Here is a 25545-nt window from a genome sequence, read left to right on the forward strand (position 1 = left end):
TACTAATTTACAGTATCTACAATTTATGTAGTATCATGACAAATTCTGTGATACAGTATCACATATGGATCACGTGACAACTGTATCGTACTGTAGGTCCTAACAATAACTTTAAATACAGATGTCACATGTGATAGGCATGTGACACTGTAACACACAATTTACCTACCATACTGGCCAAATCTATTATAAATATACATCCTTCAACATACCGAAAGGCCTTCCATCAAGATTATTTCTTAGAATTATATTTTAATATAAACACAGTTGAAGTATAAATCAATCATTTATTTATTCTTTTAAAATGGCATACACTTTGTTTCACACCTATGCAACTATCCAGGGTACTAAAGTATAGCAGTTGCCAGGCTATAGAAATGAAACGAAACATCTGCAAACAAATTATTTATTTTGAAACATGTTTCTGAAAATACACAGATTGGAATTAAACAGTAGTGAGCCCCCAATTGTTGCTCAAGATTACATAACTTTAGGTTACAGATATAGGCTGAATCTAAACCTCCCCAAGTATCTTTTAATGTTGTTAGAATAGAATAATTTTGACATTGTTCCTTATTATAAAAATGGGAATGTAACATACAGTTAAAATAGTTACAACTAAAAGTGAACATTACTATAAATAGAATTACATTCCCTTAATGTAATTTTTGTCCGCATCAATAAATAAAATGAACCTGCCAAGGATTATGTTTATTCAAATTCTGAACTGCCCAACAAAATGAGAAAGCTTTATATAGCCTACAGCGCCCTTTATCACTGCACAGGTTCAACCCCTTCGGGAATCCTAAATGCATCAGCTTGGCTCCTCCACCTGTCAATTATCGTATTTATGAGTAGCTAAGGGAGTCGTATTTCATAACAGGGCCGTCAGTGTTACAGGCAGGCACATATCATAACCAATTTGTAGAAAGGAGGCTGTGATGTCATTAGCCTCTCAAGATATAATGTCATGTGAATTGTGGCTTCTTTGAATTATTAATATGAGAAGGTCACTTTCTGTTTACATTTATCTAATATATAATAAGATACACAAGATTATAATATAAATATATATATATTTTGTATCTCGGTTGGGGCGACTTTTTCTCATTCTCATAGATTTCCTCATCTTATCGTTTCAAATTAATTAATTAAATATCAGTATATCACCGGGCGGTTTAGAATTAATGTTCTATGTGTTTATATATTTTGTATATTTGTAATTTTAGCAACTTTAGAACTCAGTATTTGATCACAATCTTAAGACTAAAAGTTTAAATTATTTATTATTGTTTATTACTCTGTACTTTTGTGGTCAACAGTTTTCGGAAGTACAGAATACAGTTCTTGGGTGGTATTCTCTCATAGGTTTCTAATTAAGAAATATAAAATTAAACCATTCCGAATATCATTAACAGTAGTCATCATACGGCACCAGAGCCAATCAAATCGCCCCAAACACGTACGATATCTTGCAATAATATTGAAATATAATTTACCGAACCATTGATTACTAAGGTCCCAGTAGGATCGTTTAATATGCATTGGTTAGAATTTATAGTCTTGGTAATAATAGTTATTGGAATTGATAGAGAACCCCACTAGTGGTTTAGCCTGTATTAAACCCCTGTGTACTATATGGAGACTACATGCTTATAGTACCACTTGCTTTACCATATGAAATATATGTTGATGTCACAAAACCACTAAAGATATTTGTTACCAAACAACGTCATTCATGCATCCTTGTTGTCATCTGTGATTTACTGGTAGAAAAATATAACAATTCATTTTTTTTTTTTAAATAAAGAAAATCATTTCTGCAGGTTCAGCAAGCCAAAATGTTGTTTTGAATTGATTTATAAAAGAAGAAAAAAAATGTATGTTTTAGTATAATTAAATTCAACATTTTATTTTGTCCACTGGCAGCATATTCCCATACGCAGAAATGCACATGCATGTACACATTTTTCAGAGAAACTGTCTAGAATTATATTATAGAGTTTTTTTCGAGGGGAGCATTTATTCAAAGTTTATTTTAATAAATACGATATACTTATTTTCCCAATATGCCTCTGTTGCCGTTTAATTGCTCAAAGCCAAATTCTATATTCACTCCCATGTGGGGAAGTTTTAAATTAATTGTTCAAATATTACATAAAATTGTTTCAGTGGTAAAATTTATAGGCCTACTCCAATATAATATTAACTGGTAGGATGCCCTCTACGAGAAATATCAGTTTAGCTGTATCATCCCCTGTCGGATGTAGCCCTCCTCATGCTTCTGCCAATCCCGTCTGTTCTGTGCTGTCCTCGCCCACGTGATGCCTGCATACTTTGTAATGTCGTCCCTCCATCGCCGTTTCTGCCTTCCCCTTTTTCTTGTGCCGGTTCTTGGTTGCCATTCTGTCATACGTTTTGTTCACCTGTTGTCATCCCTTCTTGCCAGGTGTCCCGGCCAACGCCATTTTGCTTCTTTTATTTTGTTCATTATATCTTTGACTTTAGTCAATTTCCTTATTACTGTGTTTCTGATTTTATCCCTAATTGTCGTAGTTATTATGTGTCCGTTTTTATTATTACACAGTATTTAAAAATAATGCCAATTATTTTAGAAATTGACCATCTACAGTATTTTGTTAATATTGGTTAATCCATGGTTAATCTTGTACATTCTATTCTAAGCAAGCATATGCAATTAAAATTTTCAATTAAGATAATTTTGTACATTTTAACTGACATCTACAGTACTTGCATACTATTTTAAAATAAGTGCTAAAATCAATTTATAATGAATCTATTTTAAGTACATATGTACTTGAAAATTAAGTGCTTAAAATATATTTGAATAATTTGTATGGAATAATTAGTCCCATAAGGAGGAGAAAGTGAAAGTAAAGCTTCTTTACTAAGGCCTGGTTCACACCAGAATGTAATGCAAGGATGTACACACAATGCTAGTAATTTAACTGATTGGTTAAATTGCTTGGTAAGTCCTTGCTTTGTGTCCTAGTGGGATACTGTATTTAAATGCTTATAATTGGTGAAAAGTTAATTTCCAATATGCTTTGAATATAATTGAATGTGGTCACTAGATGTAGCGCTTAAAATTGGAGGTCCAGTGTACCTGGCTCATGTGCAAGAACCCAGTGAAGAAGAGTAGGGTGTTATCTCGGCGTATTGGTCAAACCCTGTCGTTGTGGACAGACAAATGAGAACTGTTTGATAGTAGTTTTTTGTACAAAAATGGACTGTTACTGGAGATGAAAAGTTGTTGGATGTGTAGCATGTACTACACTGCTCTTTCAAAGATGTATAATGTAAAAAAAAAAAGCATATTTAAATAAATAAAAAACAAATGTGTACTTTGTAGAATGTTTACCACTTCTAAGAAAGGAACAATGACTTATTGTTGCATGAATGAGGAGTCTAATGATAGTCTGTTCAATCTTTACATAATTTCAGCTTGTGACTCCCACGGATTAGGATGTCTGAACTATTATTAAATGTTAATTAAAAGTTATTTTTATAAACCTGTCAGCACACTTTGTTGAATACACAAGAAACTCACAAAGAGCACATTGTGCCATTCTCATAACAAGCATTGTAAAGCTATTTGCTCTTAAACAAAAGAAATTATATGACAACTAAACAATGATTTCTAACAGTGTAAATATGTATCAATCTGAACCCGTCGTCAAATAACTGCGGATAAATGCATCTATTGTAATGTTCTACTTTACAGTACAATGAATACAATGCGTCGTGTGTTCTCATATCATTTAAATGTATTTGTACTTTTTGTGCGATCATTTTGATCGATTAGAGATTAACGAAGTAGGACAATGATTATCTTGACAGCTTACTTCCGACAAATTTTAAGAGTAGACTAAAGTTAAGGCTTTTTTTATATCAATCAAACTTTGTTGGCCCCAGTACCTGGTGTATAGTGGTACGTACTTTACTTCACTATACTTATTGGTGGTGTGTTGTGAACCTCAGTTTAACTTGATTTTAACTTGCAAACAAATGTGATGTGCCCATATATGGACATGATTACGTCATATCACTACCATCTTTGAGCATATCAATATTTGGCCACATCACACTTTTTTTTGTCACTAGTTTGATAGTGTAGACAGAGCTTTAGTGTGTTTGGATATGGACTCATTTGAAACCATTTTCCATTTGTCCCAATAGGGAACTTAACCATGGACACAAAGGTGGAATCTCTGAAATAGTTAGGGCAAGTTGATTTGCTTAACTTGCCCTCCTAACACCACCTAAATTCACCTGAAACTAGACATTTTTGCCTGCCCAAAAGTTTCCCGTTGGGAAGAGTTGACTTAAAAGAAAGCCCTTTTTACACAAGCATGCAGTCATTATTGCCGATCAACACCCATTCACAAAGCATTGCAACAATTTTACAGTTTTCTATGTAAAATTACCACAGTATTACTGTCAGTGTCATACAGCTCTGTGTGAAACAGACGTTGCAAAGAAATTGGTTCAATACAGTGCGAGCCAGTGTAAAACATGCTGGCTGTTATATACAGTGTATGGTGTATTTGTGTTGCAGGCTTTGTAAATGTAATTTAAATGTTGGGGAATAACTTGCAACAGGTGTTTGGACATCACATACATTAAAACAACTTCATGTCCCTTCATGTCAAGTGCTGCCACAACACAGCGCTCAATCGTCTGTCCACAACGACAGGGGCTGAGATGGATCAGTACACTTTTTACTGCTGATATTATATTTGTATTGCGATAGATGCGTACCCCTGTTTTATCACATCACTCCCTTTCATCTAATTAACTTAAATTCATTTTGACATACATCTATGGTTGTCATTACAGTTTGTAACTGTATACAACTTCACACTGTTTTCTAGTAGACGTTTTATCGTTGCAGCGTATACGTTAGATATTTTGTTTCAATTTGAGTGGAGACAACTCTAGGAATTTGATACTGTATGTAATAATGCAATACACATGCTCTGCAAATCATAGAGTATTGGTAGATGTGTTCGGTAAACATGTTGTAAGGAAAGGGGACTATATTGATTCTATACAATTTTGTACAGTAATTGATCTTTTTAGGCAGCATAGTTTACCAAGACCATGGCACAGTAAGATCTATTGGGCTGGCGGTGGTCTGGTTAATTAACCTTGCTAATTGTAACCAGCGTTCAAATCGCACTTTTCTCAGACCAGTCACGTGGACCTTACCCCTGTACAGGCCTTAAATTGAGTCGGAACACAGTATTGCAATTAGATAACAAAAAACCCCCTGGAATTGGGTCCGTTTAAAAAAAATAACTGGTTATATAATCATGTAAATAAATTAACCCCAATTTCTTGGCAGCAGTTAAATGGCGGCATGAAAATAACTGTTAAAAACACCCAATTCAGTTGTTGTTAGAATGCTATTTATTTTTTTGTTTATCACTGTACAACTTTTAGCTGCAATGCAAAATAATGATTTGATCCACAGCTGTATAGTATTTTCAATGTTTTAATCACCTGATTATTTTTTGGGTAATGTTAACGTTTTTTGTTAGGTGACCAACCACAAATTTAAATGGTTTGATTTAAGAGCAGAAATGTTGGCCTAAAAATTATATTGTTGAATTAACCGGTTTATTCAGCACTATGCAGCAGAAACAGGCCCGTAACAGCAAGCATTATTTTAAGAATAAAGTCACAAATCATTCATTATTACTGTGAGAAAAATGGACCGCATTTCCTTATGATAAAACTGTTTTGTTTTTTTCTTAGGCGTAATAAATTAATCTACGTTTGGAAATCTAACCTACTTCTCTATTAAAGACGCTTCCATTTGACGTCAAGAAGTGGATTTTATGAAGTTTTAAAAGCGTTGGCATGGTAATGATCAGGCCTGCTGCTACACAAGGTAAATAGCCTTAAACATGTGTTGAGAAACATATATTTACCTGCTGTTTCATTTGTCTATAAACCTCTTTCCTACTGCTGAAATATATTGTACTGTACCCAGGCAGGTGAATACACTATTAAAACTTTTTATGTCTTTTTGCTTGACGTCAACGAAACTGGTGTGAGTTTCAGAAGCTTTATAAGAACATCATTGTTCATGTCATTATATTGGTATGATGGATGGGGTGGGTTATATGATCACCCATGATTTCAATTTGATAAGTTCATTCAGAAACTAAATCTCGGAGGTTGTTCCAAAAGTAAATTAAATAAAAAGATAAAAATGAAAAATGTAGTAAAGCATGTAGACACTGTGAAAACGTGATACATTTTGGTACGTGTTGTGTTATCTCTGATATGAATCTTGTCATGTACCTGATTAATATAAATATTAATCTCAGCTACAGATATGAATTTAACATTTGGTTAAATTAAAATTTAATTTATATGTGTAGCATGACACATTTCTCTTACAATTGGTCAATACAGTATTTAGAACAATTCTGCTATACAACCGGTCAGATATTTTAAATTATAGTTAGGTTATTTCCATCTGGTGGAGATGTGGACGTGTTCTTAGTACATTTTACCTCCTGTATGAAGAGAAGGGTCCAGCTTGACAATATTATCGCAATTGCCACAATTTGTGTGTGAACAATCTTTGTGGGAAAACATGAAAACTAAAGATGAATAATATTAAACTTTGAATAAGCCATTTTGTAGTTTAAATAAGTTATTCACTTCTGCAGAAAAAAAATTTCTCATTGTTTTTTCAGGTAAATATATATTTTTTTTAATTCAAATTTTTGGTCAAAGTGAATGCATTAACTATTATTTGACATTATAATAGCCCATTCAAAAAAAATGATTTCAGGGGAACAATTGTATCCTTAAACATATCTTAGTGGGATTTCTTCATTCTCTTCAGGAGCTCAATAAAGTACAAATTTGTTTTTGAGATGACAAACCATATTAGAGTTTAATCTGTTTATGAAAACATGTGTATCAACATTTCCTACCTTGTCTTAAGTAGATTATATAACCATAGAAAAAAAATGACTTGGTCGCAGGTCATGCTGGGGTCACATTTACGACTTGTTTTTAAAAGGATAATCCCTGTCCTAATATGGGGATTCTAAACACACACAACCCGCAGGTAAATAAACAAATTCAGTGTCACGACAGGGTCATTTTCATACCTGTTTGCAACAGATAATGCATTCTCTGGATTCAAACACACCTGTCTCTGCTATGTTTATTTTAATTCTTCGACAAGTATAATTATATGTTTGAAAAATCGTGGTTGATGCATTTATCAACTGTTGAACTGTCTGCCACTTTTGCGGCGTATAGTCTATTTTGAAAGAAAATATCTAGTCTCGGTGAGCTACGTTGACGATCGAAAATTAATTTATCATTTTTTTCGTTATTAAATGATATCACCAATTTAAGAGAGTAGCCTCAAAATTGATACTTAAAAGAAATTTTCAAAGAAAGGTGGTCAGAGGTCAGACAGGATGTAAAAGAAATTTTATGAACAGTTTTATGTTTCCTAATTTGTTAGCCTATTGTACCTTATTCTTAGATGAATTTTCACAATTTTGTAAAGGCCAACTTAGACAGTGTCGTACGACGAGGCCCGACGAGTTGTCTCATCAGGAGAAAATTAAACATGTTTAAAGTTCTCGCGACGACCTAAACCTACGCCCGAAGCTATCTCAAGACAACCATTTTTGTTGGGATTCAACTCAGACAGCACCAACAAGTCAAGATGTACGTCGCTGTCTGGATTTCAAATTTATTCTACTGTAATTATTCTTTAACATTTACAGATGTTCCAATTTAACAGATTTGACACATTTTAACAAATAATTTATCGCAAAATCTCTCAATCGGCATTTAAATGTTACTAGTGGTGCGTACATTCTAGCAATGTATGTATTTATTTATTTGTTAGAAATTTGGCAAATAGCCCAAGAGGAAACCATGGGCCAATGGCCCAACACAGAAGTGGTTAAATTTAAAAATAACCTTCTGAAATATAGAATTCAGATAGTAAATTAAATTTACAATATTCTATTATTCAAATTAATTCTTTGAAATTGCTCAAGCACTGTGCCATAATGAAAATATTAATAAATACAGAACATAATAAAAGAACAGCTATAAAAATGAACTGAAATGAAACCATTTTTACAAGTTCATTTTGTGCCTGGCATCAGGTTTTGTGCCTGGCATCTTCAATCACTTTCATACATTAATTTAGCATCATCTGTAAATCATACTTTTATGTTAACCTCATCGACATCATCATCTTAGTCCGACATATGATATATTATGTTCCGTGCAGAATGTACGATCCGTCGTCGTCGTCGTCGGTATTACAGTGCCCAGTGCCCTATATATCATAACCTAGAATGAATTGCAAATAATCACCAACACTGTTCTACTCTGCTTTGAATCATTCAATTTATTTCACCTGATGAAATCTATATTAAGCTTCCTTATATTTATAGCAGACCCAAATATTTACGCATAACTTTAAAAAAAAAAAATGTTAAAAACAGTTTCCTTTCCATGTACAATTATACAGTTATTTTCCTGCATTAAATTTGTGTTCACAGTACAAAAACGACAATGACAATCTATATTAAACTTTCTATGATATTTACAAAATACTGATGCCTGTGTATTTACACAAAGACATCATATCATCTTCGACCTTCATTGATTCCTCATTAAACAAAGTGTATCATCAATATCTTTGTTTTAACGTAATAAAGTTGTATTATTTTCTCATCCAATCCTCCTCTGACATCAAATCATTGGTATTTGTTCTCTGTTTTCATACTCTTACGGTGGACAAACTTTTCCATTTGTTGTATCCTTAAGAACAACCTACGTACGTTTTGTCAAACATTCACCCACGTTTGATTTTAAACACTCTTTTATTTAGCAAATTTCGGGATACAATGCTCCTTTGATCATTATATATTTTTATTTTGTTTGATACTGGTATTTAGTAGTCTGTAGGCCTATTATACTTGTAATGTATATGGTGTCAATATAGCAGGGAAACATCTGTATAAGTCAATGCGGGGGTTAACAACACTTGCCAGACTGGGGGTGGGAAATAATGATTCTATGATTGAAATGCAGCCAGTGACAGGTGAATAAACTTGTATCATGTCATCGTCTGTAAATGTTATTCCATAATAGTCATGTTGTATTAATAGTGTATCTTAAGTTTAAACGAACATACATCACTGTCTCTGTTGTGCACAATGCCTCTTTCAAGCCTGTAGCCAGGATTTTTACAGGGGCATTGCTTTTTTCGAAAGTGTAAGCAACTGAAAAAAAAAAAATTTAGGCCTAACCTAGTAGATGAAAGTAATGTGTCTGCTGTCACGAGTTAGGCCTATTTACTAGCATGTTTTCTGTGTTGGTCGCTGTTTGAAAAAGGCACTTCAGGAAAAGGGGGTTCTTTCGAATCCTACAAACCCCTGGCTACATGCTTGTCTTTGAAATGAGGGGAAATGTCTCACTAGTATGACCAACCCCTATTCAGGGGACAATTAAAGCCATGGACATTTTGCTGGGTTTTGAAGGTGTCTCTGTATAGAGGTTCTATTGTTTTTTATGTTCATCTGAACCATTAAAGTATTTATTTGTGCAGTGTGCAGACTACACCCTTCTACAGTACCCTCTTGAATTGTGCACCATGTGTGCCCACTATTGCCAAATATCGTCCCTCAACAACCAAAATAATAAATATATTAAATTAATTAATTAATATATTATATTATTAAATAATATTATTGATTCCAGATTCTGACATTTACAATGTAATGCAAGTGTCTGTAATTTGTCCATTCTCATGAAAAGTTTGTTGACCCATATTTTTTAAAGGTATGATAAATACCTTATCTTTCTGTTATCATGTTAAAAGTCTAATTTGTACATTTGAGGTTAACATTTAAACTAGAATACACAGCTAATCTATTATATTATTTAATAATGTTATGTTATCTACATTTGTGGCATGTACAGTATGTTATGCAATTGTACCCTGTCTATGCAATTTCCATCATTCTCATGAAAAGTTTGTTGACTGACACCCATATTTTTTACAGAAAGATAAATGCCTTATCTTTCTGTTATCATGTTAAAAGTCCAATTTGTACATTTGCCTCAAGCCATGTTACATTTGAGGTTAACATAAACTAGAATACACAGCTAATCTAATATATTATTTAATAATATTATTTTATATGTACAGTACATTGTGGCTTATACTGTATGTTAAATGTAATTGTACCCTGTCTATATAATTTCCACCAATTTCATGAAAAGTTTTTTTTTCAGCAAGATAAATACATTATCTTTCTGTTATGTTAAAAGTCAAATGTGTACATTCTCTTCAAACGACATTACATTTGAGGTTATGTCACTCAGCATTCACTACAGATAGAGTTGTTTGCTTGTGTTTGTGTAGTGTATGATGATTTTAGGCAATAAGTGGTTCTCATGTTTACACTATTACAGTTTGATACAATAACCTTTTGTTATTGGTTGTTTGTGTTTATATTTAATGGGAATACATCATAACAAACATGTTTAAAAATGGTATAAATTTGCAAATTAGTATAGTAGGTAGTCCTAACTATCTGGTAGACAAATCGGGGGAAAATTTCATTTTTATATTTTGTTTAGCAATATTGCTAATCAAACTGATTTTTGAGTCGAGAAACATACAGTAGTTGTATTGTATTTTTTGCTACACATGTGTAGCAAAAAGGTTGTTTTGTATAGCTTTTTGCTATGCTACACTGGCGAAATTATTCCCTGCAAATTGATAGCAAGTAATCGTTTTCATTAAGTTTTTCACAAAACTAGGAAAATACCATAAATAGTGGGAAACGTAGATGCATAGTGATGATGATAATGTTTTTCAAAATATGTATATTTCATCTCTTAATTTGTATGAAAATATTTAATTGAATAAAGTAACGCAATATTTGTTTCATTTTATTATTTAAACACATATTTTGGGCCCTGAAAGTGTGTTCACATCCAATGTTTGGTATAAATCTCTGTCTACAATATCAAACCAGGGATCAAACTAGTTTGACAAAAAAGTGTGATGTGCCCAAATATGGTAGTGATATGTGCAAATATGGCAGTGATATAACATCATCATGTCTATACTGTATATGAGCGCATCACATTTTTGTCACATAAAGTTTGGTAGTGTAGATTGAGCTTAAGACCTGAGATGAGCTTGGTTTCACTGTTGAGGGCCTTTTCAGACCTATAGAGTTATGTACGGTACAGTATCATACGCATTATTTAACTCCATAACACACCTTTTGCTAGTTACGGAAGCTCAAGGTACAAGATTACTGTACAACGTTTACTTCGATACGGAACTCACGACCAACCAATCAAATTTACTTTTGCATGAGATGTTTGCTCTGATCTTTGAAAACTACAGTTTGTAGCTAAAGCATTATTTAAGTTGTTACAACGTTAATTATGATAATCCCTAGGGTGCTTGTTTTATACGTTTTTATTTGTGCCTGAACATAGAAGGAGGCAACTATTCCTCCATGATTAAGTCTAATGTGACCTTGCTTATGCAAAACGAAAGCATAATTCCATGGATCTGAACATACCTTGAATCTTAATGTGCCAGTATGTATAAATACATTTGAATGTTACTTACTTTTTTCACTTTATTAAAAAAGAAAACAGAAAAACGCTTGTAACTTGTTCAATGATTTATACCTTTGCTGGCTCACCTTTTAACACTGCCATGTTTCTCTACCATAATTCTTTCTTAAGAACTGGAGTTATGCAGAAACCTGCGTAAAATTAGACATGCTCTTGAGCATGTAGACGCATGTAAATTACCCAATAGTTTATACTGTCAGCGATTGATTGCAATGAGTTATTGCATTTTCCTGGAAAGAACTTACTTCTATTTGGTCAGCTCGACTGCAAACGTGTCCAAATGTTTCACTGAGGCTTTTTTACAATTATACTGTTTTATTTGAGTACATCAACAGATCGTTAAAAATCTTTGTATTGTATAGAACTTGTATGCACTTCTGAAATGAATTTCTAGGAAAGCAGCTAATAATGATTAAAACTTGTTTATTTAAGACCCATAATATTTATAGTTAATTAGTTGTAAATTCAGGTTGTAAACTTTCATTAGCTTTCTTGGTTTACCACAAAATGTGACATCAATATTAGCAAGAACCAGGATGTAGTACTCATGAGTAGATATGCCCATATTAGGGAGCTTTTGATCTGCAAGGATTAAGACTTAATATGTAAAATACATGTAAAAGCTCTGTCTACACTATCAAACTAGTTTGACAACAAAAGTGTGGTGTGCCCAAATATGGTAGTGATATGCCCAAATATGGTAGTGATATGACATCATCATGTCCATATATAGGCACATCACATTTTTTTGTCGCATAAAGTTTGATAGTGTAGACAAAGCTTTTAAAGTCATCATTCACCTTCGTTCCTCTGACAAATCATTGCTATCTGTTCCCCGTTTCCATACTATTACTTACGGTGGACAATACACCTTTCCTTTTATTACATCCTCTCTTTTGAACTCCCACCTTTTGTCAAAACATTCACAGACTTTTGATTATTTTAAAATAAATTTATTTATTCAGAAAAATTCACCATTACAAGCCATCATTTTTAAATTCTGAACGCAATGCTGCTAAAGGTCTGTTTTTAAATTTCAAACTATGTTAATTATTTTGGAACTTTAAATTGATTTACCAGCAAATATTTATATGGTAGTTATATAACATTGGAAGCTTCAAATTAATTTACCAGCAAATAAGGTAATATAATTGGGAACTTTAAATTGATTCACCAGATATATTATAAGCAGCAGCAGTTATTGGCATATTTCTTTTGTCTTACAAACAATGGGATATTTTTCTTCAGGTGTATGAGCGATTCGAAATGTGTTCACCATATTTGAAACGACTTCATGAGTCTATAGCGTGAAAGTCCCTGAGGACGTTGTTGAAAGCTTCTTGACACGATGATAGAAGCGTCTGTGACTGTACCGTCTTTTTTCTTGTGAGTTGTCGGCGAGATACTTGTTATACACCACTTGTTTGTATTATAAGCCGCTCTCTATTTAACATTTGTATGTCCATGTTTAAAAGCAGTTACCGATACAAATGTCTTTACAGCCAGAAAGTGTTCATCGTAATTTATATCCAGGGGCTATTTATTTCTTTGAAATAAAAAACCATTGAAGCCGCTTTATATTACTTTCTGTAGGGTTGGAAAATCATTGTAGTGAAATAGAATCTGTCATTAACATGGTCAGATCAAAGACATATAACATTCTGATTTTTCATTTTAACACAATATCCTTTATGGGGTTGCTTTAAGTTTAAACTGAAGGTGATATTTTTTCTTGTAATATAATATGTACCTTCAAGGTACATATATAGTCGTGATATCCTGAATAACCTGGATGCAAAAGATTAGAATAACCTGTATTTAAACTAGGCTTAATGAAGGATTAAATGATAATCTTACTTTTCAACTATTTTATTTTACAGTAGTAATAAGTATAATTCTAGGATTAACATTCAATCAATAGATTTTATGTTTTAGTAACAAAAATTTAAATTAATAATTTCAAGATTAAGCCAAAACAAACTTTAATATCGTGTGGCAACTTTTAGCTGCAACACAAAATAGCAAACTCGGGTAAACTTTGCATGATGTTGTCAAAACCAATCATTCATACTTGTTGAAAATTAACTGTGTAAAAATAAAAGCGATTAACACATCCGATTACTGTATGTTTTAGTATTTTTAGTTGTGGTTTGCAGTTAGTAGTAGTTTCTAGCTACAACACGATTCATACTTTAATTTTAACTGCGTTCAGATAAAAGCGATTACAACAGATCCATTAAATGTATTTAATATTTTTAGTTGTGGTTTGCAGTTAGAAGTAGTTTTTAGCTACAACACAATTCATACTTTAATTTTAACTGCGTTCAAATAAAAGAGATTACAACAGATCCATTAAATGTATGTAATATTTTTAGTTGCGGTTTTTAGTACAATCATTTTTTTTCTTAAGTTTATCTACACTGTATTTATTCAGCTACCATGTAATCTACCATGTTAGCATATTCTATCGTTTTTGTAACAGTTTAGGATATTTAAAGATGTTATCATTTTCAGGGCCGTAGTTTATAATATCTTAATACCATCATGAAATGATGAAATGAGCTGGCCTTAAGTAAGTGTCTCGCCAAACCATGTCTTTTTTTACATATCATTGCGCTGCAACATGTGTACTATCAGTATTATGTTATTACTTATATTTATTTCCATTATTTGACAATGAATTGGTAGGAGGCAAAACAGAAGCCGGTGACAAAAACATTGTCTAAAAGGGGTCATGATATGCCTGTAAGGAAGGGCCCTCCGTGTCTGATAGGGACCTTACAGTACATCTGATACTAGGGACCTTACATGTGAATAGAGGCCTTACAATACATGTCTGGTTAAAAGTTCTCACCTGAAAGTTTTACAAGCCTGTCTGAAAGGGCCTACTGTCTAAAAGGGACATGTCTGTCTGAAAAGTACATTACATGTCTGACTGAAAGGGGCCTTAGATGTCTTGTCTTAAAGGGACCTTACATGTCTGTCTGAAAAAGAGGCCTTATGTGAAATGTCTGTCTGAAAGGGGCTTCATGTGTGTTTCTGAAAGGAGCCTTTTACGTGTGTTTCTGAAAGGAGCCTTGTCTGTCAGAAAGGAGCCTTTAAAAAAGGGCAAAATTCTTATTGATTTACATTAGACACTGTTCATACAAAGACGTGTATGCAAGTACCTTGTGAAATGCATTCTATTGATCAGTAACATCTATACATTCGTCGTCGTGTCAAATTATCCTTTTGAGTCATTATGCTAGCATCTGTCAGTCAATACAGCTAGGCTCTCCCAGGGTTTTCCTTCAAATTTCCCAGGTACCACTTAAATGATTATATACTCAAGACCCTTGATGTTACAATATAAGTAGAATCTACTCCTTTATTTATTATCATTCGTTTTATGTTTATAAAGCAATTGAAACAAGAAAGCATTTTAGGATCTATTAACTATTAATTCTCAGAAGTATATTGAACATAAAACCACTACAGTGCATGATCTATAGAAATATGCCAACATGTCCCATGTATAGCATGCATCAGGGGTTATTTCCCTACAGGCAGAGAGCACTATGGTGCACGTTGACCATCGGCCATTAAATCTGTCATTAATCATACATTGTTGTACATCAGCACGTTTTCCTTTCCTTGTCATGTAAGAAATCAAGATAATATTACACATTGAATGTGTCAGATGAAATAAACAGATGTCTAAGAATATATTTAAAAATGAATTATAAGCCTCACTACGTTTTTCAGGTCGTTATGTCATACATCAGCCAGGGGTAAATTGTTAGATAAAATCAAATCTCAGAAGGGTAGACGTGAGGCAGGCTTCATAGTGCAACAGTTTGAATTCCGCTGTGGCTAAAAGAGTGATTTAAGATCATTATTGCATTATTTTAATCTACCCTAGAATCTACCTAGATGCACTTTGAACAAAAATTATCTAGCCTGCAAATGGACATTAGAATGTAGACCATTGGAATACCATGTATTGTTGAATCACGTTTCTGTGTGGTTTGTAAATGTATAGAAGATAACGTGAACATTATTGGTAAAACACTGTCAATTTGAAGAGGTTATTACAAAGAGACGGGTGAGTTGACGCAAAGTAAATACTCTAATTTTATTTAATAGTAATGGTTAGGCCTAGTAGGCCTAGGTAAATGCATGTACAGAATACTAGTATAGTGAAACCATAGAAATATAAGAAATTGTTAACCTATTTAACTTCTAAAGCCACAATTGCACTGGACATTTGGGTCAAATTGACCAGTCAGCTGGCTTTGTCCCATGTGTTTCGGTTTGTTTATTTTTTTTACCAACATATCAACATATGTACACTAAACATATGCTGTGCAGGGGCATTGAATTAATCCATGTGTGAACATTACTAGGTATTCACAACTGGAAATTTACCCATGGATTTTTTTAATAGATTTTGAACCAAATTGTGATTCACATTTTTTTTTCTTGTAAAAGTACAAAAAGTAAAGTTAGAAAACCAGTTCATTCCACGACCTCTGACTGTGCACATGTCAATCATCCATGCTTGATTGCTTCCAATTGTATAACTGACTGAATTATTTTATAAAATGTGTAACTTGACAGGGCAGCAGTCACTTTGGTGGTTCATAAAGCATGGATCGCAACACAGTTTACAATGTCACGCTGAAAGATTATTACAATTTATTTGTAGCCCTTTGATGAAAGTAGATTTAAAGGTAGATTTATATCGTATCCGATTTCTGTTCTTTTTTTTTACCAACATATCAACATATGTACACTAAACATATGCTGTGCAGGGGCATTGAATTAATCCATGTGTGAACATTACTAGGTATTCACAACTGGAAATTTACCCATGGATTTTTTTAATAGATTTTGAACCAAATTGTGATTCACATTTTTTTTTCTTGTAAAAGTACAAAAAGTAAAGTTAGAAAACCAGTTCATTCCACAACCTCTGACTGTGCACATGTCAATCATCCATGCTTGATTGCTTCCAATTGTATAACTGACTGAATTATTTTATAAAATGTGTAACTTGACAGGGCAGCAGTCACTTTGGTGGTTCATAAAGCATGGATCGCAACACAGTTTACAATGTCACGCTGAAAGATTATTACAATTTATTTGTAGCCCTTTGATGAAAGTAGATTTAAAGGTAGATTTATATCGTATCCGATTTCTGTTCTAATTTGTTGGAATGGTTTGGGCCCACACATTGTTGAAAGGTGTTGATTGGGTTCTTGTACTGTTCCATAGTAACTCTACTTCCCTGTTTAGTATTTGCTTAAACCTGATTCACACATACAATACACAATGTAACCAAATGTAAGCATAATGTAACAAATTGGTACCTTGCATCTGCCTTCAAACTCTTTTTGTTATTGCTTAATGTACGTTATTATCTTTTATGTCAGAGTCTGTAAATAAATGTTATGAAACTTGAACTTGAACGTGTGAAGCGTAAATGTCAGCGACATCTGTGAATGTGCGCGTATCATAGGGGTTTACATTATACTGTGACAAACTAGCATGTGAAAGTGTTACATTTGTGCTGTATGTGTGAATTAGTTATAGTACTTTCGGTCCAGCTCTGTGAAACCAATTTAATCCAATACATTTTGTTTGTCTATACAGAATGTTCCTTTTGTTTAGGGATTTTAGCAATAGTTTTTTTAAAATATTGACTATCCATTAAAAAAAATGTGTGGATTAAGGAGCGCCAGTTGAGGTAGAAGTTTAGTTGCAACAATTGTAGCCAACAGGTGTAGTCATGCATTTGGTTCCCCTGGTGTGTTAAGCATACAAGTGGACTACTAACATGACATCAACAGATGCATACATCCATTATGATCCTATCTTTCATAATATTGTTTTAATTAACTGTCAATGAGTCGAGCGAGCGGCATTTTTTGTAAGAAATGTTTCTTGTTTATTTTTTTTTTGCTTGTATGCCATGAAAATATTTGGCTACAGACAGGAATTGGGACTATGTTTTGATGTCATCCGACAACCAAAACTTATTTTTAAAACGGGGTTGTACAGTATGTTTAATTTATGTCATCAGTCTGAGTGAGATGTATAACATGCGTATTAATTCTCTCAAACTCGTACCTAATTTCAACAACGATTAATTTCACCTCCAAGAAATCAATTCATTCTTTAAAACCAATAAATCCAATTGGAGTTAAAAGGTCTAATATTCAATCTTCATGAAAGTGACAACCTGAACACTAGACTGTGATCTTAAAAGTGCATTCTGATTTCTTAACCGAACCAATCTATAGAGTTGACGAAATGTAATTGTTCGGATTTAGAATGAGGTTAACAATCATGTATCATGTAAGCTGCATTAGTTAATATGTCAAGCTGTTGTGTTTGATTGATAGACATAAAGTACCTTCTAGTACCCTAAGCGCTATTTTATATTTTCTGGGACTTGAAACGTATAATCTAGATTATATATTGCAGCATAACTACTACACTTGTTTCATTATGGTAATCTGCTGTATGTTTAAAGCCTCATCAACATAATCTTTTATTTTACACATCTGTTGGAAATAATTCTACTTTAAATGTAATAACATTGTTTATTTACATATTATTATTACAATTTGTAGATGTATTGTAAATTGTTCTTAGTTTAATTGAAGGTAAAAAAGACCTTTGCAGACCCATTCAGTGTTCTCCCAAAATAGAAATAAAATCTGACAAAATAAAGCGAAGTACTAAATTATTGACATACTATAAAGACTAATCTACCAAAAATATAAAAAAAGTCAAATATAAATATTGTACTTTATCCAATAATTGACAAAATATAGCTTTCGATTGCTCTTAGTCTATGTTTTTAGCTTGCGATTGCTCTTAGTCTATGTTTTTAGCTTTCGATTGCTCTTAGTCTATGTTTTTAGCTTGCGATTGCTCTTAGTCTATGTTTTTAGCTTGCGATTGCTCTTAGTCTAGGTTTTTAGCTTGCGATTGCTCTTAGTCTAGGTTTTTAATGGCTAGGCTTAACCTACCACTACTAGATAAGTGTTTATTTTTATGTATAATTTTCTTATACCATTTTTAATACCGATTGGAGCCAATTTAGTCCAGCAAATCTTTCTGGAAAAACCTGCTTCGAGACTATACTGCCAGTTCAACCACAGTACAACCATGATCTGTACTTTGATAGTGTATGTACCAATTGTGCACATGTGTATATAAGACCAATAGCCTCATGCCTTGGCCATTAAACCTGGATTCTGTTAATGGACAATCAAGGTACCAAAAGGTGTAAGTGAGCAACGCTACAAATTAAATGTATTTAACAATTTATCCCTATCAAATCACCTGTAACTTTTGTTTGTATTGAGAACATTTAATAACCAACTACTCATTCAACAATAATTAAATGTGACTGCTTTTGCTCAAAATTTTAATGGAACATATATTATATCTTTAACATGGTTTCATAGTTATAGTCATAGTATTATTATTTGTCCATTAAAACTGAAATTAACAGAAACTTGCTTTGAAAAACATAGATATATACATATGATATAGACATATCATCATATAAAAATATAAATAAAATAGTGAAAATACACAGAAAATTGCACAACACAGAATAGCATGCTAACAATACAGAAACAACACATTAGTCTGATTTAAAATTACTTATAATAATGATTCAATATTGCACATTAATGGTAATTAAAATAAGTAAGATAACAACATATCTAATGCCTTACCACAGACTTTATCATCATTATCAATATCTTCAACATGGGAAGTAAAGTAAGTAAGTCTAATGCCCTGCAGTTGACCAAATACTTAATAATACTTAAGATGTTGCCGCTGGATTTGTTGACAATTGTCAACTTGAAAGCAATCAACATAATCTGGTAAAACACATACTACCTGTCTACTACACATTTAAATTCACTTACTATCCACAAGAATTTGATTAGAAAACTGTGTCTGTTTGCAGAATAGATCCGTTAAGTTGTAGGATTTTCAATTAATCATAGATTCCAAATTCAGTGGATATAATTCACCTGTAATGGAGTTCTGGTGAAATTGAAATTGGTTCTTGCTATTTTAAGAGCTACCAGAATTCACCTGATCTATGATTTTAACAAAGATATTTTATGTTTTAACTTCAATTATACAGTATTTTAATAATTATTTTATGGATCGTCAATGTGTGAATTGTATTTTAGATCTCAAATCAGGATTTTTCCTTGTTCAATTCATGATGTATGGCACTCGGAAATACAACAGTACCTTAATGCTTTAATATTAGGTCAATATTAAGTGGATCTATCCAAGTAATATGTCACCGGTGGCCTTCCATAAGTGCCTCTACAACAGTATAACATTTATATAATGGAATATTTTTATTTATTATCAAACAACCTTTGCAAGTATTTTATTCATAAGGAAAAGAATTAAAAGTGTTAATATGAAAGAAACTGTGAGTGCCAGTAAATGCAGGGATCAAGTACTACCGAAATTCGGCCAAATTATGAACTTGTGGAAATAGAACTAGAAGTACTGTACATACAAACTATACTAAACTAAAATATGATTTGGCCTAAATTGGTGATAAACAATCCACATCACAAAATGTTTCTGTAACCCGTGCAGAATGGCTTGCAACTTTTCGTTCATTAATAGATTGTGCAGATGTTGAGTCGTAAAGTCATTCATGTCATACAAGATATGAAACCTGCAACACATTTTAAAATGAATTGATACCTATGTAAGGGTTTATCCAGGGTTCAATAAATATTCAACCAGCTGATGGCCAGAGGCATTAACAAATTACTTAAAACATATCAAGCACACAGTCATTATTGATATTAGGTCATACATTGTATGCGTATGTAATACTACCTTTCCATAACTGTATTTGATCAACTTAAATAAAAATCCATTTTTTCCCAAATTGAGATGGCAGTTTTCACGTATAATAACAGAATTGTTTATAATGATAAGCTTAGATCATGCTTAATTAGCTAAATTATTACCTAATACCCATTTGTCAATTAAAATTAAAAGAAAAAATATGAATTATATTAAACATACAAATGAACAAAATTTCCATTTAGTTGAAAAATGTTAAACACTACAGAATATAGTAACATATCCCACACTACAAAATATGTGAATGAGAGATGTACTGTAATACAAAAATCAAAATACATACAGCACTTTAGTTTTAACTATAGTACTTAAATACATACAAACACATTGAGGAAATCTCAATTGTCAATTTAAGCCCGGTTTCCATAAAATCGCTACACCGTTTCCATTGAAATCACTACACGCGCAGATGTCGCCGACGCGCATCGAGGAGGTCTCCCCGATTCATCGCAGAAAAATCGGCAAAGTTCAACCATGTCGGCGATGAATCGTATACGCGTGTACCAAAGAATATTTAGCGCTCACATACTAGATCCCCGATAAATTCTAGCGTTTCCATAGAATCGCTACGCTCTGTCGGCGACAGCAGTCGGCGACACGGTGTAGCGATTTTATGGAAACCAGGCTTAATATACAATTTATAATAAATCTATCATCACACAATCTGTTTACTTTAAAAAGATTGAATTTGTAATTGTATTTAATCTTAAAGTGATGTTCAGATTAGCATGGTTGTTGCTTTAATAAAACAATCACCGGCAAAGATATAAGTTTCAGCCTCAAAATGTCTTGGTTCATATTTTATCCATATTTGGACAAGACAAATTAAACAGGCATCTCTTACTACTGTATCTACCTACAAATGTATATATTCACATCACGAACAATACCACAGAAAGCCCCAGTGGTCTAATGGTTAAGACATCTGCATATCAAGCAGAAGGTTCCGGGTTTAAATCTTGGTTGACGCGACTTTTTCTCATTCTCACAGATTTCCTCCTCTTTATCGTTACAAATTAATCAATACATTTTCAGAATATCACCGGGCGGTTTAGAATTTGTTGTGTGCCTGTGGTTTATATATATCACGCTAAGAGTTTTGCATGATAATGAACTAAAAAGAGTGAGCTATAGTCTATGATGGGGGGCTTACACCAGTGTTTAAGCATGTGAGTAATCGTACTTTTGTGTGTGATTGATGTTCATGTCTTGTCAAACCCAAAATTTTTTTTATTTAGGGCTCTTAATAACTTCTGTAAACATAAGAGACATTCTATTATTATGTCTTTCCAATCTGTATATTTGTAAAACCTACTTTGTAATGATGATCATCCAAAGGTGAACAACCTAGAGTTTTATAGCTAGCCAATGTTTTATTACGCATTTATAGTCTGAATCATAGCTATTAGCCCATAGTATAATGTAATAATTAATGTACCCAGGCCTACATAATTCAGCTGCAGACCTCCTCAAATATATTAATTGTGGTGTATTGATTGTTGGCAAGTGTGGTTTGCAACAACTGCAAGGTGCATTGTCCTTTTAAAAATCTAATACATACCTCAATTATGACATCATTAGGACTTTCCCTATATCCTGCAAAGAGAGACTCCTGTAGAGAATTCCTAACTGTTGATGTTGTTAAACCTCATACCAATGTTTTGATTTCTAATTAGGTTGGAATTATTCCAGAAACCAATATTTGGTTTATAATTATGTTGCATCAACCCAATATTTTCATTTAAATTAGGTGAAAGTGTCGCAAAAACCAATGTTTTCATTTCCAATTGGATGAAAGTGTTCCAAAACCAATATTTTAATTTTTAATTAGGTTGACGTATTTACTGTGCTATTACATTTAAAATAGATTTATTAATTGCAGTTCGTCTGACCTTGTTAATTACGTTTCTTAACCACTGTCTCTGTTAAGCAATGTCTAGTATACAGATGTGGATTGCTTGTAACTTTAAATTAGGTACTGACTACGCAGATTCTGGAGGAATTTCAGATACACATTATAATATGTTAGACGCATTGCGAATACCTATTTGTCCCCTACATCAATTTTTCCCACACACCCATACCAATTTGTATGCCCTTGAATTAAGGTAACTTTGCACTTCCAAAGGGGTAGAAAATTACACCCAATTTTATTTCAAAGACCTGGATCTGACACTGATTAAGTGTTATACGTTGGTGAATCCATTGTCTATTTTAAATTTATTCTGTGGTTCCAGTGTGTGTCTTAGCAGTTAAATGATACGAAGCTGGTAAAAGAAAAAGATACACATGTATATGTACGTAATGTTGTGTGCTGCAAACAGCAAGTATGCATTCTGTTTCATTTTCTAAATTCGTACTGTATACATTTTTGTGACATTTTAATGGACTCCATAAAAAGATTACGTCACATGGTTTTGGGGTTTTTTTTTCTTCAGTTCTAGCATTCCATTATAGCATGCCAAGTTTCAAGTTTATGTTAAGTAGTAGTAAAAAACCATTAAATACCAAAAAAAGTCTAAAAATTAGGTTATACCAAGGAAAAATGTAATTAGGCCATTTGTGGTAAGTTTATTTTGTGGCAAGCCAACTGAAGTGAGTGACCAAAGAATACTATAAAACTACGTCAGTACAATCAATGAAAGTACTTCATAAGGTCATTGAACTCTTACAACAGACGGGAAAACTCTAATTAAAATTCTAATCGATAAAGTAATTAACATTTTACCGAATCAATTATTTGTTTAATTTGTCGATTTCGCAGAATTACAAAAATGTAAGCTTGTGTTCTTGATCTACATTTTGTTTTTATTTGTTCAACTGTTGTAAGTAGATTTCCTAGAAATTTGTGAACGTGTACAATTAAAAATGTGGGTTAGTACAAACATGATTTACAATTTCATTATAGTTGTCAATTTTGGCTCAATATTTTGTAGAAAATTACTTTAAAATTGTATTTTATCAGATACAGCTGCTGGAAAATCAGTAAAAGCTATCGAAAATTCTCTAAAATCTGTCTAAAAGTTGCGAGTTAATGTGTGCTGTAACAATTATTTTGTTGCTATAAGAGCATGTGTTATATTAAAACCTGGCTGGATATAAACTTTTTGTGCAAGTTAGCATTTTCAAGATTAGGCCATGGAAAAAAATGTTGATCTTCTTTAAAACATGTCGGAGGGAGGGAGGAAGGTTTTTTTTTTTAAAACAGCAATGAAGCTTTATGTTTTGGTATATTCCTTGTTAAGGTACTTTAAAATGTTTGATCTGAGTATGATTTGCAATACAAATAGCTTTCAAATGACTTCCCCAGTTAATTTTTCCATTTCTGTTTATCAGCAAAGGAAAAAATATTGCCCGACCGGATGGTGGCCTATCAGAAAATGAATTCACTGACTGATAATTGAAAGTAGATTATGATCCCAACCTTGTTTATTTGAAGTAGAAAGAAAATAATATAATAAAGTCCAATTTCTTTTCACAGTTGTTTGTTTTCAAATAAATAAAAATGTTAAGCGCCATTCCATTCAAAATTTAAAACATTTACAACAAACGACCAAATCTGTTTTTAGGTTTCATTATAATCAGTTTTATGAGATCTTGATTGCCTATCTTGATGTCTGTTGCGAACGTGCCATATAACATACAATATTTGGTTGCAATTAGTACAAGGATAAAATAAATGTTAAGAGTAAATCACATTACTTAACATAATAGGCAACGTCACATGGAAACAATAGTGTATAGGTATACCGTGATGAAGTAATACACCTGGCAATGTTTTCAACTGACATTAAAAAGAGTCTGTCAACACATTGTATCAAAATCACGCTGTTCTTCAATTTCCAAGAAGTAACGTTTGATTTGCAGATGGCTTCGGGCCAAGCTGACACAGAGCACAGCGGGACATGAACCAATTTTGACAATAAGCTACAGTGACCGACGTCAATCAACGATTCTCATACATTTCAACTGCACTGACTACATAACACGGAGGAATTATTTAGATAAAATAAAAGAATAAAAATTCCTCCATGTTTGTACTAACAAGCAACATCAATTGATATTTTTAAAGAAAGTCTTAAGCAACATCTTTTTTCTTCTTTTGGTAGAATAGGGTAGACAGATGCCTTTTCACTCAAGCTCCTGTGAATACTGTTCCAGCGAGCTCTCATATGGGAGCTTCAAAGTGCTGGAGAACGGACCGGTGTAAATGGTTCCTCTGCTTTTCTTATTTAAAAAAAAAATTTTATTGATCATTTTTGTGTGTAAAGCGCTTAGGAGACATTGTATTAGGTGCTATATAAGACTACCATTATTATTAATAGTGTTTTGGTTTTGAAATTTGTTTAGATAGTTTTCACTTTTTGCAAAGTTGATAATATTTTGATAAAGTAATCTACCTCTTCACTGTGTTCTCTCCTCTTTGTATATTATCGTTGGTATGTACATTATTGTTTTTTGGTACAGTTACCAAATATTTCTGTTAAAATTAGTTGAGACCAAATAAAAAAGAGTGAGTTTCACGTCCACTCTCATCAATTTAAGCCACATTACTTGTTATTATAATACAGTATTTACGGTCATTTTATGGTCATATTCAGGAAAAAGAAATTAAAACAATCAGTCAATTGTCAATCAAAATTGCACCATCAGAGTAAACCTTGACAGACTTTTAGACATCAACTCAAAATATAAAACATATAATTCTTTACATACCACACCAATCACATTTTATTAAATTCATTCAATCCACAAAGTAATAAATTAGTAAAAGCAATGTTTATTATTGCTTGCCAACTTGGCAAGACCATGTGCTTTGTATCACAATCATTTTATAAACTATCTAGACTGCATTATAATAAACAGAAGGAAATGAACAGCATTGTAGCCACCACCTTGTGACAGGACATACCTATTTATTGATTACTAGATTCAGAGCCA

General features: G+C 32.7%; 1 protein-coding gene across 5 annotated transcripts in view; it reads left to right on the forward strand.

Annotated features, from left to right (window-relative positions):
- Positions 1-25545, forward strand: part of LOC144841487 (growth factor receptor-bound protein 14-like) — a 72001-nt gene that overhangs the window by 942 nt on the left and 45514 nt on the right. The window contains exon 2 of one of the 5 annotated variants that reach the window (XM_078697833.1): positions 5782-5917. The gene's annotated coding sequence lies outside the window, so the exon portion shown is untranslated. Of the gene's footprint in view, positions 1-5721; positions 5918-15711; positions 15776-17586; positions 17603-25545 lie in introns of those variants that run through there. The other 4 variants (XM_078697836.1, XM_078697834.1, XM_078697831.1 and 1 more) reach the window with 4 other exon arrangements.

This window comes from Antedon bifida, chromosome 4 (genome assembly GCF_963402885.1).
Source record: "Antedon bifida chromosome 4, ecAntBifi1.1, whole genome shotgun sequence".
In the NCBI taxonomy this organism is placed as follows: Eukaryota; Metazoa; Echinodermata; class Crinoidea; order Comatulida; family Antedonidae; genus Antedon; species Antedon bifida.